The sequence below is a fragment of the Sorex araneus genome, chromosome 3, assembly GCF_027595985.1.
Source record: "Sorex araneus isolate mSorAra2 chromosome 3, mSorAra2.pri, whole genome shotgun sequence".
NCBI lineage: Eukaryota > Metazoa > Chordata > Mammalia > Eulipotyphla > Soricidae > Sorex > Sorex araneus.
The window spans coordinates 91,415,645-91,432,956 of NC_073304.1; the positions used below are offsets into that span (position 1 = coordinate 91,415,645).

A 17,312-nucleotide genomic window follows, 5' to 3' on the forward strand; every position below is an offset into this window, starting at 1 on the left:
TCTTTCAACAATAGTGAATGTTGTGTTGAAATATGGAATGTAATCAAGGTAAAGTGAAAATGAAGTGAAATTTATCAACTAAACAGGCAGCGATTGGGGTTAGGGGGTGGGGGTTGGGAGGTATACTGGGGTCTTTGGTGGTGGAATATGGGCACGGGTGAAGGGATGGGTGTTTGAGTATTGTATAACTGAGACATAAGCCTGAGAACTTTGTAACTTTCCACATGGTGATTCAATAAAATAAATAGAAAAGTTAAAATATACTGATGAAACTCTATTAGAATAAAAAGTTTCTACATAGTAGAGAAAAAAATCCTTCTTTCAAAACAAAAAGACATCCTACTCAGTGGTAAACAGTAGCTGCCCTGGACACATTCAAAAAGGGGTTAATTTTCAAAATAAACAAGGAATTTATTAAACTCAAAAACAATAAAACAACCAAGTTCTGAAATATAGTACAGTAGGGTAGGGTACTTGCCTTGGGCACAGTCAAATAGGTTTGATCCTGGAACCCCATATGTCCCCCCAAACCCCACCAGAAGTGATCCATGAGCACAGAGCCTGAAGCTGTGAGCTGGATATGAGCCCCCTCAAAATAAACAAACAAGAACCAATTTAAAATTCAGCATTAGGGATAAACAGATCCTGTTCCAGAGAAGGCAAGGAGATGACCAAATTGCAAATGAAAAGAAGCTTAGCATCTTCCATTATAAAGAAAATGTAAATTGAAAAGCATCACTGCACACTTCTAAGAATGACCATTATCCCAAAGATATAAAACCACAAGTGTTGGATTGTGCTGGAGAGACAGTACAGCAGGTATGTCACTTGCTTTGCCTGCAGCCAACTCAAATTCCATCCCTGGCATCCCATATGGTCTTCCAAGCACTGCCAGGAGTAAATCCTGAGCACAAAGCCAGGAGTAAACCCTGAGCATTTGGCTTATGGATTTGGTCCATAAATCAAAAAGAAAAATAAACAAAATCGAAAATGTTGAAAAAGATATGAAGAGAAGAAAACTCCTGTACGCTGCTGATGAAAATGAAATTGAGGCTGCTGTAGCAGAAAACAGTGTGGTGTTTTCTTATAAAGTTAAAAATTGGAAATGTCATAGGATCTTATCCCACTCATGAGTACTTATTTGAAAAATACAAGATATTTGGATATATATGCTATCCAATGCTTACTGCAGCATTATTTACAATAGCCATGACTAGAAACCTTCTGATTTCTCCCTGACATACATATTTAAAAATATGGGGGTTGGAGCAATAGCACAGTGGGGAGGGCCTTTGCCTTGCATGCGTTCGATTCCCAGCATCACATATGGCCCCCTGAGCACCGCCAGGAGTAATCCCTGGGTGCAGAGCTAGGAGTAACCCCTATGCACTGCCAGGTGTGACCCACAAAGCATAAATAAATAGATAGATGTAGCATGTTTTCCTGACTTTATAAAGAATTTTTTTTAATCCAGCATGGGGTTTATGCTAGAGAGAAAAAAAAAATGTGTTATACCATACAATGACATACTACTCAACTATTAAAAAAAAAAGATAAAATACTGGCATTCACAATAATATGGATGAACTGTTGAGCTAGGTGAAGAAAAAGAAATCACTTACAATGAGTTTACATATAACTATGATATAAACACAAACATGCACTGCACTGTCCTCCCATTGTTCATCGACTTGCTCGAGGGGGCACCAGTTACATCTCTATTGTGAGACTTGTTGTTACTGTTTTGGGCATATCCAATACCCAGGGGTAGCTTCCCGGGCTCTCTGAGACAGACGGAGGAATCAAACCTGGGTCCGCCATGTGCAAGGCAAAGGCCCTACCTGCTGTGCTATCGCTCTGCCCAAAAAATATGGACCATTTCACGATTTTGCATGTCATCCTTGAGCAGGGGCCATGCTAATCTTCTCTGTATCATTCCAAATTTAGTATATGTGCTGCCAAGAGAGCACCACAAGGGCCTGGGAGAAGCTTGGCAATGCCGAGTGAGAGCTTGCTGGGCCGCTGTGGGGCCTGGCGAGTGCCCCCTGGCCGCCTCTGGAGCCCCCATTAGAAAGAAGATAGGGATTGGGCCAGGAGCAGCCTAAATGGAAGAGAATGATATTATTCCTCTAGCAGGCACATGTGGGATCCCTGGGGCACCGAAAACCGCTAAAGGTGGCTTGGGGCGCAGATGGAGGGGCTTGTCTTTGCCCCCAGCTCAGGCCTTTACAGCTGCCCCCTCCCCCTCTTACTTCGTAGGGCACGGCTTAGGTTGCAGGCCTAAAACTTGGGGACAAAGTACTGTGGCAGAGCTTTTTACCCCAGTTGCCACAAACATGAACAAAAAAATATTTAAATTATGAGTAAATTCACACTAAAAATAATATAAAGGAGTTCAACATATGACACATATAGAAGTAGTTAGTTATAGTAGGACAAAGACAAATACTGGGTGCTTTCACTAATGTGTGGTATACAGAAAAACAAGACAAGGGAATAGAAGATACCACACGTGAAAAAACCCTCAATTCTATACTATACAAAGAAAAATGTCAGGGAAAGAGAAATATGTAGGAGGGAGACAAGAGGCAATTGGGAGATAATATGGGGACAAAGGTCAGCGACCTTGAGATGCTGGGGTGTAGAGGCAAAGCACCCATTTATATCTAAACCACTAAGGTCAACTATTATACACAAGGGACCCAAATTATAATAACTAACATAAAAGTGTGTCTTTCAAGGAGGCAGGATGAAGGTGGGAGGGAACCTGGGAACATGATGGAGGGATGTGGATGTTGGTGATGAGATGGAGTTGAAATATTATAAGCCTGAAACTGTATTGCCAACAGCTCTATAAATCAAAACACCTAAATAAAAAAAATTAAAGTTGAATTTAATGGTAAATTTAATGTGGTATATGAACATACTATTATGTACTGATAACCTTATATAATAAAATTCATAAGATGTTATAGTTCAATAAAACGTTTTATTAAAAACTACATTCTACATTATCACCCTTTAAAGTCTGTTAATATCTATCTGATATATTTCCTTTACAGGCCAGAAGCATGTTAAAGGACATGAGAAAGAAAGGTGTTTGTCAAGATACTGGTGGTTTTTAAATTTGGGTTTCATACTTATTTTCATTAATAAAGAAAAGTCTTCCTATTTGACATTGTCTCTACTTTACACTTGTCCATACTTTACATGTTACCTCTGATAATACACACAGTATGCTTAGCTTGAAGTAAATCATCCAATGAAATTTATTCTCATGACATTCTTCTATGGGCTGGAGTGATAGCACAGCAGGTTGAGTGTTTGCCTTGAATGTGGCTGAACCAGGTTCGATTCCTCCGTCCCTCTCGGAGAGCCCAGCAAGCTACGGAGAGTATCCCACCCGCACATCAGAGCCTGGCAAGATACTGTGACATATTCGATAAAAAACAGTAACAAGTCTCACAATGGAGACGTTACTGATGCCCATTCAAGCAAATCAATGAACAGGATGACAGTGCTATAGTGCTACCATTCTTCTAAAAATATATTCATTTGATAAATAAATTAATGAATAATGACACTCTTATTACACTCATCACTATCAAAATAAAATGAAGATTAATCTGATAACTGATGTAAGGAAGATTACAGTGAGAAAAGCTAGGAGGCTCCCTTATGGGGCAATCATTATAGTAACCTAGTTGTGAAGTAATGCATGATTAATGTGGGAATAGGTAGAATGAAAGGACATTATGGTGGCTAAAAAGAAAAGACAAATTCAGTAATTGATCCTATGGACTGAAAAGAGATAGGCTATCTCCAAGCAATTAAAGAGTCAATGATGCTTAATGTTTGAGTCTTAGCACTTAGGAAGATATTGATCTTAATTCACCAAAATGAGGATGTCAGGGGAATGAGCTGATTAGCAAAGTGAACAGGTCAACTCGACATCTTATGTGTGTATATAAATACATACTATGGAGTGTTTCCTAATTCAGACACTTATATATTGTTTTATATTTATTATAATTTTTCTTAAACATGAGGTGGGTGTATAAGTATTCCTTGCACAAAAGAGAAGACTGAAGAATACAATGATTGAATCACATGCCCAACTCAAGCTGATAAAATAAGGCCACAATGGCATTTGAGGCCCTTTTAACTCTACAGAATAGACTCTAATTAAGTTCCAGTAAACAGTTTTTTATTATTTCATGGGGTTTATGAAAGAATAAATATTGTCCAATAAGTGAAAAGAAGAATTTGCCATTTCGCCATTTATAATATGCTACAGTACAAAACAGTAACAATAAGTCTCTCAATGAGAGATGTTACTGGTGTCCGCTCCAACAAATCAATGAGCAACGGGATGACAGTGACAGTGACAGTACAAAATATATTTTTGATTTTTAAGAAATCCCTCTTATACTACTTCTGGAATGACTTCACATTAAGAGCATTTTGCTTATTTGTTTTCATACAAGGATCTGGGCATCCACAATAATGGGGGAAAGCCAATTGACAGTGTCTTTTCTGCAGACTGAAACTGACATGCAGATTATCTGTAATACTGTTTTACCGATGACTTATCAATTATTTTCACATGAATTCCCTCAAAAACTACCAGAAATATATTTATTTCAATTCTCAGTGGTTCGTAAATTTACAATTTTAAATGATAAAAAGTTTCTGGATGCTGGCCAAGCTCTGGATGCTCTGGATGACTTAAAAACCTGGCAAACTACTGAGAGTTTCCTGCCCACATAGGAGAGCTTGCAAGGTCCCCATGGTGTATTAATATGCCCAAACCAGTAACAAGCTGGGTCTCATTCCCCTACCCTGAAAGAGCCTCCAGTACGGCATCGTTGGGAGGACGAGTAGAGGGAGGCTTCTAAAATCTCAGGGCTTGGACAAATGGAGACGTTACTGAAGACTGCACGAGAAATTCTATGATCAATGGGATGATGATGATGATGATGATGATGATGATGATGATGATGATGAAATGATAAAAGCAGTTTTTAAATTGTACTTAGTTGATTCATGGATGAACTTCATCCAAACATCACCATTCTTGCGGAGTTGGTAACTTCTGGAAAGCTTCTGACTCATAAGCATGGTTCTTTTTGCTTATGGATTTGCTCTTATTCACATTATACCTCAACAAAAGTTTAGTTATAAATCAAATTTTAATTAAATGGAGTTTTAAACATCTAATAAGAAAATAATACTCATAATCTTATATTATCTAACAAAATTAAGGAAACTTCATTCTTGTAGCTTGGTGTTAAAATAGCTGATACCCAGGGCTGGACCAATAGCACAGCAGGTAGGGTATTTGCCTTGCACGTGGTCGACCCCGGTTCAATTCCCAGCATCCCATATGGTCCCCTGATCACCACCAGGAGTCTTAATTTCTTTTTTTAAATTTTTAAAAAAATTTTAATTAGTGAATCACTGTGAGGGTACAGTTACAGATTTATACATTTTTGTGCTCATGCTTCCCCCATACAAAGTTTGAGAACCCATCCCTTCACCAGTGCCCATTCTCCACCACCAGTAAACCCAGCGTCCCTCCCACCCTCCCCAGTCCTGTCTCTCCCCACCCCAAACTGCCACTATGGCAGGGTATTCCCTTTCGTTCTCTATCTCTGATTAGGTGTTGTGGTTTGCAATAAAGCTGTTGAGCGGCCATTGTGTTCAGTCTCTAATCTATATTCGGCACACGTCACCCCTCCCCCGCATGACCTCCGACCACATTTTACTTGGTGTTCCCTTCTCTGAGTTGCCCAGAATGAGAGACCAGCCTCCAAGCGATGGAGTCAAACTCCTAGTACTTATTTCTACTATTCTTGGGTGTTAGACTCCTAGTCTATTATTCTATATTCCACAGATGAGTGCAATCTTTTTATGTCTGTCTCTCTCTTTCTGACTCATTTCACTTAACATGATACTTTCCATGCTGATCCACTTATATGCAAACTTCATGACTTCATTTTTTCTAACAGCTGCATAGTATTCCATTGTATAGATGTACCAAAGTTTCCTCAACCAGTCATCTGTTCTAGGGCACTCAGGTTTTTTCCAGATTCTGGCTATTGTAAACAGTGCTGCAATGAACATATAAGTGCAGATGTCATTTCGACTATACTTTTTAGCTTCTCTGGGATATATTCCCAGCAGTGGTATTGCTGGATCAAATGGAAGCTCAACCACTAGTTTTTTGAGAACCGTCCATATTGTTTTCCAAAAGGGCTGAACTAGTCAGCATTCCCACCAGCAGTGTAGAAGGGTTCCCTTTCTCCCCACATCCTCTCCAACAGTGGTTGCTTTTGTTCTTTTGGATGTGTGCTAGTCTCTGTGGTATGAGGTGGTATCTCATGGTTGTTTTGATCTGCATCTCTCTGATGATTAGTGATGCAGAGCACTTTTTCATGTGCCTTTTGGCCATTTGTATCTCTTCCTTGGAAAAGTTTCTGTTCATTTCTTCGCCCCATTTTTTGATGGGGTTGGATGTTTTCTTCTTGTACTGGAACAAAGGCAGAGATGAAGACCAATGGAACAGGGTGGAATATCCCTACACAAAACCTCAAATGTACGATCATCTAATCTTTGATAAGGGAGCAAGAGATGTGAAGTGGAGCAAGGAAAGCCTCTTTAACAAAGGGTGCTGGCACAACTGGACAACCACATGTAAAAGAATGGGCTTAGACCTCGACCTGACACCATGCACAAAAGTCAGATCAAAATGGATTAAAGACCTCAACATCAGACCACAAACCATAAGGTACATTGAAGACAAGGTCGGCAAAACCCTCCACGATAATGAAGATAAAGGTATCTTCAAAGATGACACGGAACTAAGCAATCTAGTAGAAACAGAGATCAACAAATGGGACTACATTAAACTAAACAGCTTCTGCACCGCAAAAGATACAGTGACCAAAATACAAAGACTATCTACAGAATGGGAAAGGATATTTACACAATACCCATCAGATAAGGGGTTGATATCAATGGTATATAAAGCACTAGGAGTCTTAATTTCTGAGTGCAAAACCAGAAGGTAACCCCTCTGCATTGCCGGGTGTGACCCAATAAGAAAAAAAAAACAATAAAATAGCTGATACCTGATTCGACAATTATGATCTACAGTAATATTTAAGTGTCATGTTAACTATAAGCCCTGACAGATTGAAATAAAATGTAAGAATTTACTTAGTCTTTTATTGTTCTTGATGTTACAGTGGTCATACTTACTCCTGACTCTGTGCTTGGGGATCACTCCTAGTAGGTAACATGGGACTGTATGGGTTGATCAAATCACATGGAGCATGTTCAAGGCAAGTGCCTTGCCCATTTTAGCATCTCTCTGACCCCTTTACTTAGTCATTTAGTGTACAGAAACTATTTAGAGTAAATTCAACTCTGAGAGCAATTGTCTATGAATATATGCTAGGAATAAGTTTAACAAAGTAAGCAATCATCCTTAAAATTTTATGAAAGTTCAAACATAGATAGGTTAATATCAGAATTCTTTTTATGTATACTTGCATCAAATTTCATACTTCTCTATTTGATTCCTCAAGATTCTTTGGGTTCTAAGAAGGAAAACCAAATGTTTGCCTTTATCAATTCTATATCATTAAAAATCAACATTTTTCCTTGTTCTTGTCAGATTTGTTCTTAGTGAATGCTTACTAAATTTAATGGAAGTTGAAATAGTTTCTACCAGAAAAAAGCTCGAAGATAAAGAGTTTTATTATGAAAGATGAATAATTCCTGAAAATCTACTGTGCAACAGAATGCCTGTAATTAATAATATTGTAAAGTATGCTTAAAATATTGCTCAAAAAAGTCATATTAACTCCTATTAATAATAAAGAATTGTTCAAATTGAGGAAGATGTTGAAATAATTACTAAGTTTAGATGCATATATATGTGAAACCCTGGATTCAGTCCAGGGAACTAGAAATACATATACTAACAAACTTTGTTTGGTCTTGTACATATCAATGTACAATTTGAATTCATATGGTATTCATATATTTTAAGAGCAGAACTTGAAAGTTTCCAGTACCAGGAAAATGGCTGTATGCTGTATGCTGATACAGCAGTGTTATGCACTTGGAGTGAGGAACTCAGATGAAGAAACTGGGATTCATCTCACAAGGGTTATAATTTCCCATTTGTTCTCCAATTATATGTTCTCTAGATCTTGCACTCCAGTCTTTTGTTAGAATTTTGAAACATACTCATACAGTTCCTAATATGAAGTTTATTAAATTTTTTTAAATAAAAACAATACGTATGTCCAGTAAAATCCGAAAAACAAGAGATCCAGAAAGAAGGATTCTTTATAACAACTGACTTATTGACTCAGGAAATAGCAGGTCCATATGTGCATTTGAGGCTTTTTTTTGACTGCTATGCTAAAGAAATACCTCCTGTCTCCTTACAATGCCCTCTTCAGTCCCCAGGGGAAAGACCATATTGCATAGGCTAATTCTGAAATCAGTGTTCAATAGGGGTATGTGGATATTCAGGAAATCAACTTATTACTTCATGTGCTTCACAGTTATTAGAGAGAGGTCCTCTTTTCCTTAGGATTAATTTGGTATTAATTTGGTTTACATTACAAAGGATACAATAAATGAATGAGGATATTTTACACATTTTAATAACAATAAAAGTTTGGGATGTCCTGAAAAAAATGGAAATTAAAATTTTAAAAAAGGGCTTCCTAGGTCTCATTTTTGAAAAGCACATTTTTTTTATCAAAGGACAGAACTGACATTCCAAATAGATGCTGGCAGTAATAGACCATGAAATAAGGTAAAGATCCCTACTTGCACTCCATTAATTTCGAATTTATCATAATATTGAGCCAGACTAGACATGTATTCTTTTATAAATGGTTTATTTAAAAAAGCAATAAAAAGGAGAAAATATTGCCACAGATGGTTCTCATCAATAGGTTCCCTCTTCTAAGCAAAAACATTTGCAAACAATATAACAAAACATTAAGTTAAAAAGAAGTTAAATTATCTATTAAAAAGTATCAAGCTGTTCCCTGGTAAATAATTAGAATTTCATATTTTCACTTTACTAATATCCATACTTGTATCAAGTTATTAAAAATATCTTTAAGGAGAGGAAATTGTTCCAGTAATTAAAAGGTATGTACTTGGTATCAGTCTAGATAGCAGTGTTTCTCAATATTTTTATGATCACAGTGGTTAATAAATGCCACTATAAAGAAATGGCCAACTTTTATTGAATGATAATATGTATCAGCACACAATCTAAATTTGAAATTCAAATGACAATAAATCGATCGGATGGCAGTTCTTATTATGTCTTATAGAATGTTATCAAACTTATGCAGGTAAAAGAAACATACCAAGAGACAGAGACAGTACAGTGGGTAAGACTCTTGCCTCATATGTGGCATATTTGGGTTCGTTATGATTATGATTAATCGCACCCATTATGATTCACTGAGTTCCACCAAGAGTGAACTCTGAGCACTGCTCTATGTGACTCAAAACCAAAAGAAAGAAAGAAAGAAAGAAAGAAAGAAAGAAAGAAAGAAAGAAAGAAAGAAAGAAAGAAAGAAAGAAAGGAAGGAAGGAAGGAAGGAAGGAAGGAAGGAAGGAAGGAAGGAAGGAAGGAAGGAAGGAAGGAAGGAGGAAGGAAGGAAAGAAAGAAAGAAAGAAAGAAAGAAAGAAAGAAAGAAAGAAAGAAAGAAAGAAAGAAAGAAAGAAAGAAAGAAAGAAAGAAAGAAAGAAAGAAAGAAAGAAAGAAAGAAAGAAGGAAAGAAGGAAAGAAAGAAAAAGGAAGGAAGGAAGGAAGGAAGGAAGGAAGGAAGGAAGGAAGGAAGGAAGGAAGGAAGGAAGGAAGGAAGGAAGGAAGGAAGGAAGGAAGGAAGAGAGAAAGAGAAAAAGAGAGAAAGAAACTTGCCCATTATCAAATGGCTGATATATGACCCACCCAGCCAGGGTTCAAAACCAAAACCAGGTATGTCTGGTAGTGAATCATGTACTATGGACTTCTCCAACACATCATTCTCTACTATTCTGCTTATAAAATTATCTACATAAACAGTATGATATGTATACACACATATATATCATGGTAGTATTAAGAGACTAACAAGTTATCTCACAAATAAATTAACTTTCTAAAATTATTACATTTAGATATTACTAATGCAGACTATTATTCCTTTAGTAATTGTGAGCTAAATAAATTTTATGTTGCTTCTATATTGAATCTGAGCCTAAACTTTTTTTGGCACAAAACCACTGTTGAACCACATATTTAAAACTACACTTACATTTATAAAATAGACAGAACACTTCAAAGGAATCATTACTAGCTCTGCTCTCAATAATTCATGGATTGGAGCCAGTCCATAGGATTTTATTTGACAGAACACAAAATACAAATGACCTAAAATGTATTAATGCATTAAAACAATTCTATCTTTTCCTATGATTGAATTTTTACACTTCTAAAAAAAAATATCAGGACCTGTTCATGGTTAAGAAAAATTTACTCTGTCTTCTTCCTGTTTTGTCTATAATCCATAAAAAAAAAAATAAAAGAAGGGGGAAGGTAGAAAGAGTTGACAGAGGATGAGTAAGATGGAATAGAGACAGGGAGAAGTGAGAAAGAGGAATGATAAGAGAGAGAAGAGAGAGAGGGGGAAATGAGAAAGCAAAGACGGATAAGAAAGGGAGAGAGGGGGTGAGAGGAGTGATAAGTTGAAGTTCTAAACTCTAGAAACTTGAAACCTAACAGTATTTGTAAATAGGAACTAAAAATTTTTAAGTATAAATTAATAAAATTGGTGTTCTTGAATTGACCTCTTGTATGACAATAATTCCACTTCTGTACAACTAACCAAAGGGTCCAAAAACTCAATTTAGAAAAGACACCTGAACTCCTATGCTTATTGCAGCATTGTTCACAATAGTCAAAATCTGGAAACAATCCAAGTGTCAAGATCAAATGACAGGATTTTTTAAAAAAAGGTGATGTGTAGATAGTATTTCTGCTATGTATATTTGGGCCCCCAGGGTGTGTTCCAAGAAGTGGTATTGCTGGATCATATGGAAATTCAATGTTCATTGCAACACTATTCACAATAGCCAGAATCCGGAAACAACCCAGGAGCTCGAGAAGAGATGACTGGTTAAAGAAAATATGTTGCATCTACACAATGAAATACTGTGCAGCTGTTAGGAAAATGAAGTTATGAAATTTGCTTATAAATGGGAGAATATGGAGAATATCATACTGAATGAAAAGAGTCAGAAGGAGAGGGATAGACATAGAATGATTGGACTCATTTGTGGGATATAAAAAAGAAAAACATAATAGGAGACTAACACACAAGGACAGTAGAAAAACGGCCCATAGCTGGAAGCTTGCCTCAAGTTCTGGATGAAAATGTAATTGGGACAGAGAAGGGATCACTATGACAAATAGTTAGAAACGGTCACTCTGAATAAAAACTGTGTGCTGAAAATTGGTAAAGGAAAAAACATGATAACCTCTTATTATCTGTATTGCAAACCATAAATATCCAAAAGGAAAGAGAGACACAGAGAGAGAAAGAGAGAGATAAAGAGAGAGAGAAGGGAAACACCTGCTATAGAGACAGACTGGGGGGAGGGTAGGAGGGAAACTGGGGACATTGGTGTTGAGAAATGTACTGAAAGAAGAATAGGTGTTGGAACTCTGTATGACTGAAACTGTTGGTGAGAATTTTGAATGGCCCAGAAGTTTTGGAATACAGTATAGACATTCCCCCCAAAACTAGTCATAGATCTAATATATGACCCAGTAATTCCATGGCTGAGAACATATCCAGGATCCCAAAGTACAACTCAGAAAAGACATCTCCTATGTTCACTACATCTCCATAAATAATAACCAAAAATATGGAAACAACTCAAATGCCCATGAACAGATGACTTGATAAAGAAACTATGGTACATACACCGTGGAATACTATTTGGTCACAAGAAAAAATAAAATCATGAAATTTGATGTAATGTGCATGGATCTGGAAGGTATGATCTTGAATAAAATCAGCCAGAAAGAGAGGAACAGACTCAGAATGGTGCTAGAACAATATACATCAGAAACTCAATCATTAATGTCAGAAATATTTTTATAACTTTGTAATTCACAGCTGTGAAATTTCTTTACCTTTAAGTTGGTAGTTCATGCCTGCACCCAGGGATACCAGCTGTGAAAATCCCTCTCAGCAAGGAGCTGCTTCCCTCGGGAATCACACATTAAAGGATGTTCCTGGGCTGTCCAGGCAGCTCTCTCTCGCCGCCCTCGTTCGGTGCTCTGAAGCAGCTTCCCCACCTGGGATGGCTGTTGCCTTGGATGGACAAAGGAAGAAGGAGGCAAAGCTGGTTTCTGATTAGCTGCTATTTATTCAATCTCTCGTCTCTCCCAGCTCTCTCCAACCCTCTCTAACTCACTCTACAATGCTCTCTCTGTTCTTCCATCTCCTCTAACTCTGTGTCTCTTCTTTTCTCCATCTGTTTCTGTCTCTTCCTCAATATTTCTTGAACTCCCTCTCTTACTCAATCTACCCTTCCTTCTGTCTCTGTGTCTCCCCTTCTCTCTGTCTCTGTGTCTCTCTTCCTCAATCGCCCTCAAACTCTGTCTCACTCAATCTACTCCTTCTTCTGTCTCTCTCTGCAACTATCTCCCTGCAACTGGTCTCTTTCTTCTCTCTTCTTTTTTCTCTCTGCCCCCAACCACACCTCCCCACGGGAAGCGCAATCAAAATGTTTTTCCAGTCTTCCCGACCACCTGTAGCCCACTAGGCAAAACAGTCCTTAAGGTGTATTTCTCCTTTCCTTAGACCTGCTACTTGATTACAATCTTTAATTCTCCTTCCTAATATTTACCATTCTGTATTAACATATTAATAGACACTTTTAGACTTGTAGGGTGACTCTCCTGGGGGCATCTCGCTAACAGACTCAGACTACAATGTTCAGTTTGGATTAATCATTCCTAACCTCAGCAGGGTCCAAATCTATTTATTACTTTTTGATTTTTTAATTTTTAAATTTTTTAAAAATTTTTAATTTTGGGGGGTCACACCCGGTGATGCACAGGGGTTATTCCTGGCTCTGCACTCAGGAATTACCCCTGGCAGTGCTCAGGTGACCATATGGGATGCTGGGAATTGAAACCCGGTCGGCTGTGTGCAAGGCAAACGCCCTACCCGCTGTGCTATCACTCCAGCCCCCTAGTTATTACTTTTTGGATCATGACAGAATTTGTCCATGACCAACCATGACCAAGCTCTATCTTATAGTTAAGCATTATGGCACTTTGGCCAGGCCCATTTCAATGCCAGGTTAGCTCATAGCTTGCCCTGGGTCCATTCAGGCCCTCGTCAGTACCTGCTTTTGGGGATCTAGGAAGAAAGGGCAACTGAGGCTTAAGTCAAGAGAGCAGATGTCCAGGAGTTTATATCTGGAGACCATCAACTCCCAAGCCACAGGCTTGTCTTTTTAACTCTCTTCCTATATCCATACAAAAAGCAATTGCTCTGAAATAAGTAACCATGCAAAGGACATTAAGGAGAAGAGAAAGACAATATTTACAAGTCAGAGTCTGAGTGGGAGATAAAGGTAATTGACAGGTTGAGGGGGCAATCAACAAACACAAGCTCCCAGTGGCCAGGGAGGAAGGGCAAACCAATGTTATTCTCTATACAGCTATTCAATTAAACATATTAATGAAAAAAAATTATCCTGGTTCATATTTAGGACTTAAGTAATGGAATCACAGGCAACGTTTGCCACTCTATCCTGCCAAACTGAATTTTAAAAAAAGATGTGAATTTAAAGTCTATAAAATGTTAGAAATGTTATATCTTTTTATTTTACATAAGTCACACTGACTTTCTTTTCCATTTTTCAGCCACACCCAGCTGTGCTCAGAGTTTACTTATGGTTCTGCACTCAGGGATCATTTCTTGCAATGCAACTGGCTGTGCAACAGGAAATACATGTGGTTCTGGGGATTAAATCAGAGTCAGTTACTTGCATGTCAAGTACTAAAACCATGTCCAATTTCTCTTATATTTTGCCACTATTTTTTAAAAAAAACTTCATTTAGTCATTGTGAATTATGATATTATACATGATTAGGTTTTAGGCATACCATGTTCCAACACCAATCCCTTTAGCAGTGTCCACTTTCCTCCAAAAATGTTTACGTAGATTTTTAAATTACTGGGTTTGGGAATAAGTCAAAAAGACATTATTATCTCTATGAAATTTTTCTTGACATAAAAGGTCTAAAGAGAGAGCTTAAAGTGTGGAAACACCTGGCGTGCAAGAATCAGGTACTTAGTTTGGTCACTGACACTGTAATGCATAGCAGGTATAGGCCTCCAGGCTTCTAGCTTTTCTGTGCTTGAGCATCTTGGTCACAGCACTGAACAGTCAAACCTACACAGCCAGCCGGGCTAGGAAAGGCCACCCTACCACCTGAGCACTCATTAGAGCCCTCCCATTCAACTACCACAACAAAAACTACACACACACACACACACACACACACACACGAGGAAAAGCATTACTTAGTCTTTGGATCAATTCAATATCCACTGATAATACATAGTTTACCAGTTTCAACCACATATAACAAAATAACAATGATTAACTAGGACAGTGGTTAGTAAACATTTCTATAGAAATCAGAGTACATATATTAAGCTCTGTGGGGTCTCTGTGGCAACACTCTAAATTGCCATTGTAGGAAAATTAAAGATATAGTAAAGAATTGCATAAATAAGTTTGCAATAGGACTTTACTTAAAAATCTGTATGATGGGTCAATTTGTCCTATCTGCCTAGGTTTGCTGATCTATTGAGAGGAAAAAAAGGGGGGGATGCTAAAGAACTATTTCTTTCACTTGGCAAATGAGATTTATAAAGCAGCTCAGAGACTATAAATTAGCTATGGCCAACATAACTTATTTCCTTCACTATCTGGAAGTTGAGCATTCCTTGGTGGGTCATCTTGGGAACTGGAAAAACACATCTGATTTTATTTATATAAATTAATAATTAACCACTTCCAGACTCCAAACTTAAACTACCAAATCATATACTCATATGAAGTAGGAATATTCTCCTTTCAGATGGGGACTGCAACATTCATTTACATGTATTTAAAATTAGTAGAAGGGGCTAGAGCAATAGCACAGTGGGGAGGGCTTTTGCCTTGCACGCGGCCGACCTGGGTTCAATTCCCAGCATCCCATAGGGTCCCCCGAGCACCGCCAGGAGTGATTCCTGAGTGTAGAGCCAGGAGGAACTCCTGTGGATCACTGGGTGTGACCCAAATAGCAAAAAAAAAAAAATTAGTAGAAGAGTTTCATAGAAAATGTCTATTGAGGAACAGACAGGTAAGAACCAATCTTAAATTTTGGATTATACTTTCTGAAGAAAGGTCAGGAAAAATAAATAGAGGTCACAGCTAGATGAGAGAAAATCCTAATAATAAAATATTAATTTGGATATTTTTGTCATTACTCTCAACAATTTAGTTATCATTACTATATCACCAAACTATGGACTCTGTGTACAGTTTACTGTTACTACTATATATACATATTTAACATATATATATAAACATTGTGTATATTGCAGTTTATTATTCCTACTATATGCACAAATATTTTAATATATATATATATATATACATATAGAGAGAAAAAGACCTATATAGCATAGGATTGCCTTTCAGTCCCAACAATAGTTTTCACACTTTTGTGTGAAAATAAAATATATATTTGTTCCTAGAAGTAAAAGGCAAGTTTTAATCTACTTTCCTGTTTCCTAACCAAGAGTATATATCATTTATTTATCTGGCTAACACTTTCAAGTTTAAGCTGCCATGAAAATGGGGTGGACATTTTATCTGGCCAATGGCAATAAATCAATGAATCTGATGAGGCCAGGTATGCCCTCTTGAAAATCATTGTAAAGGTGCCATTTAGCTGTTTACTTCCCACTTGGAACAATCATGTAATACAGAGAACAGCAGTTACCTTGCAATAATCAGAATGAAAAACACCTGCTAAGATTGACCTGAGGAAGCCAAAAGCAACCTGGATCCTAGACAACACCTTTAGCAGCTGTACCTGCCCATAGCTCCAGAACTCTGCCAGTCTTTACCATGTTAGAAATCACAAAGGAATCACTGTTTAAGCAAAATGGTTATTTAGTTTTCTACGTAAAATCCGAACTGAAATATCCCCTTCATTCCATTATAAAATAAGTCACTTTTGAAAACAGAATTTCTAGACATACAAATAGAAGAATCCAATAAATGGAAGCAGCTAGCCTCACAATCATAAAAAACGCACAATTTGTCTTAATAAGTAAGAAAATATACAACTGTGGTAAACATAACATGATTATAATAATCTTTATGGCCCTGTGTCACCAATTTAGGGACTCAGAGCAAGGCAATTTTCATTTAAAGCTCTTTACTTCAGAATTCTACACAAACCTCACTAGGTTAATAATAGAATCCAGCAGGGCTGGAAATTGCCTCTTACCTTCCCCAGCTCTTGAAGCCATACATATTCCTTTGGCTTCCCACTTCCCCATCTTCAAAATTGCTCTTGAACAGTTCTCTCCAACCTAGCCTGGTACAGTTCTCCACTTCTGGGACTCACAAGGTTACCTTTGACCTGTTCTTAAATATGAAGAGTCCTAATAAGATACCAGAAGTTCTAGGAAATTGAGACATATTCACAGAGTCTGTCAATTAAGATATTGTGACCCTCTTTGGGTAGCTATTATTCTGCCTACTTCAAAAATTAAGTAAAAGAAACTGTTTCCTAGGATAAAATATGGTTCTTGTATAGAGCTATGCTATTTATGCACATAGTAGAAAGATGGTGAGAAAATAAATTGTGTCAGACATTGGAAGTATTATGCCACTTCTAAAATCCCATACCAAAGTGATGCTATACTTCCATACTGATATATGGATAATGAGCCTGAACTTCCTTAAAACTGGAAAGACTAAAAACTGAATTAGGCAGAAGTAATGAAAACTTTCTATTATTCACACATGGGTTGTTGCAATTTTTCAGCAGGACAGGTTACAGAGGTAGAAAATTTTTCAGAACAAATGACTGCTTCTCAGATAGTCTTTCTAAAACTCCAAGAGCAAAACTTTACACCAAAACAAGTATAATAACAAGATTTTTAAAGTTCTTTACAAGTTATAAATTTTCT

General features: G+C 37.3%; 1 non-coding gene across 1 annotated transcript; it reads right to left on the bottom strand.

Annotated features, from left to right (window-relative positions):
* Positions 1-1,864: 1,864 nt before the first annotated feature.
* On the bottom strand, positions 1,865-1,970 carry LOC129403808 (U6 spliceosomal RNA). Its single transcript, XR_008629469.1, has one exon. It is a non-coding gene; the product is annotated as a U6 spliceosomal RNA (small nuclear RNA).
* Positions 1,971-17,312: the final 15,342 nt, after the last annotated feature.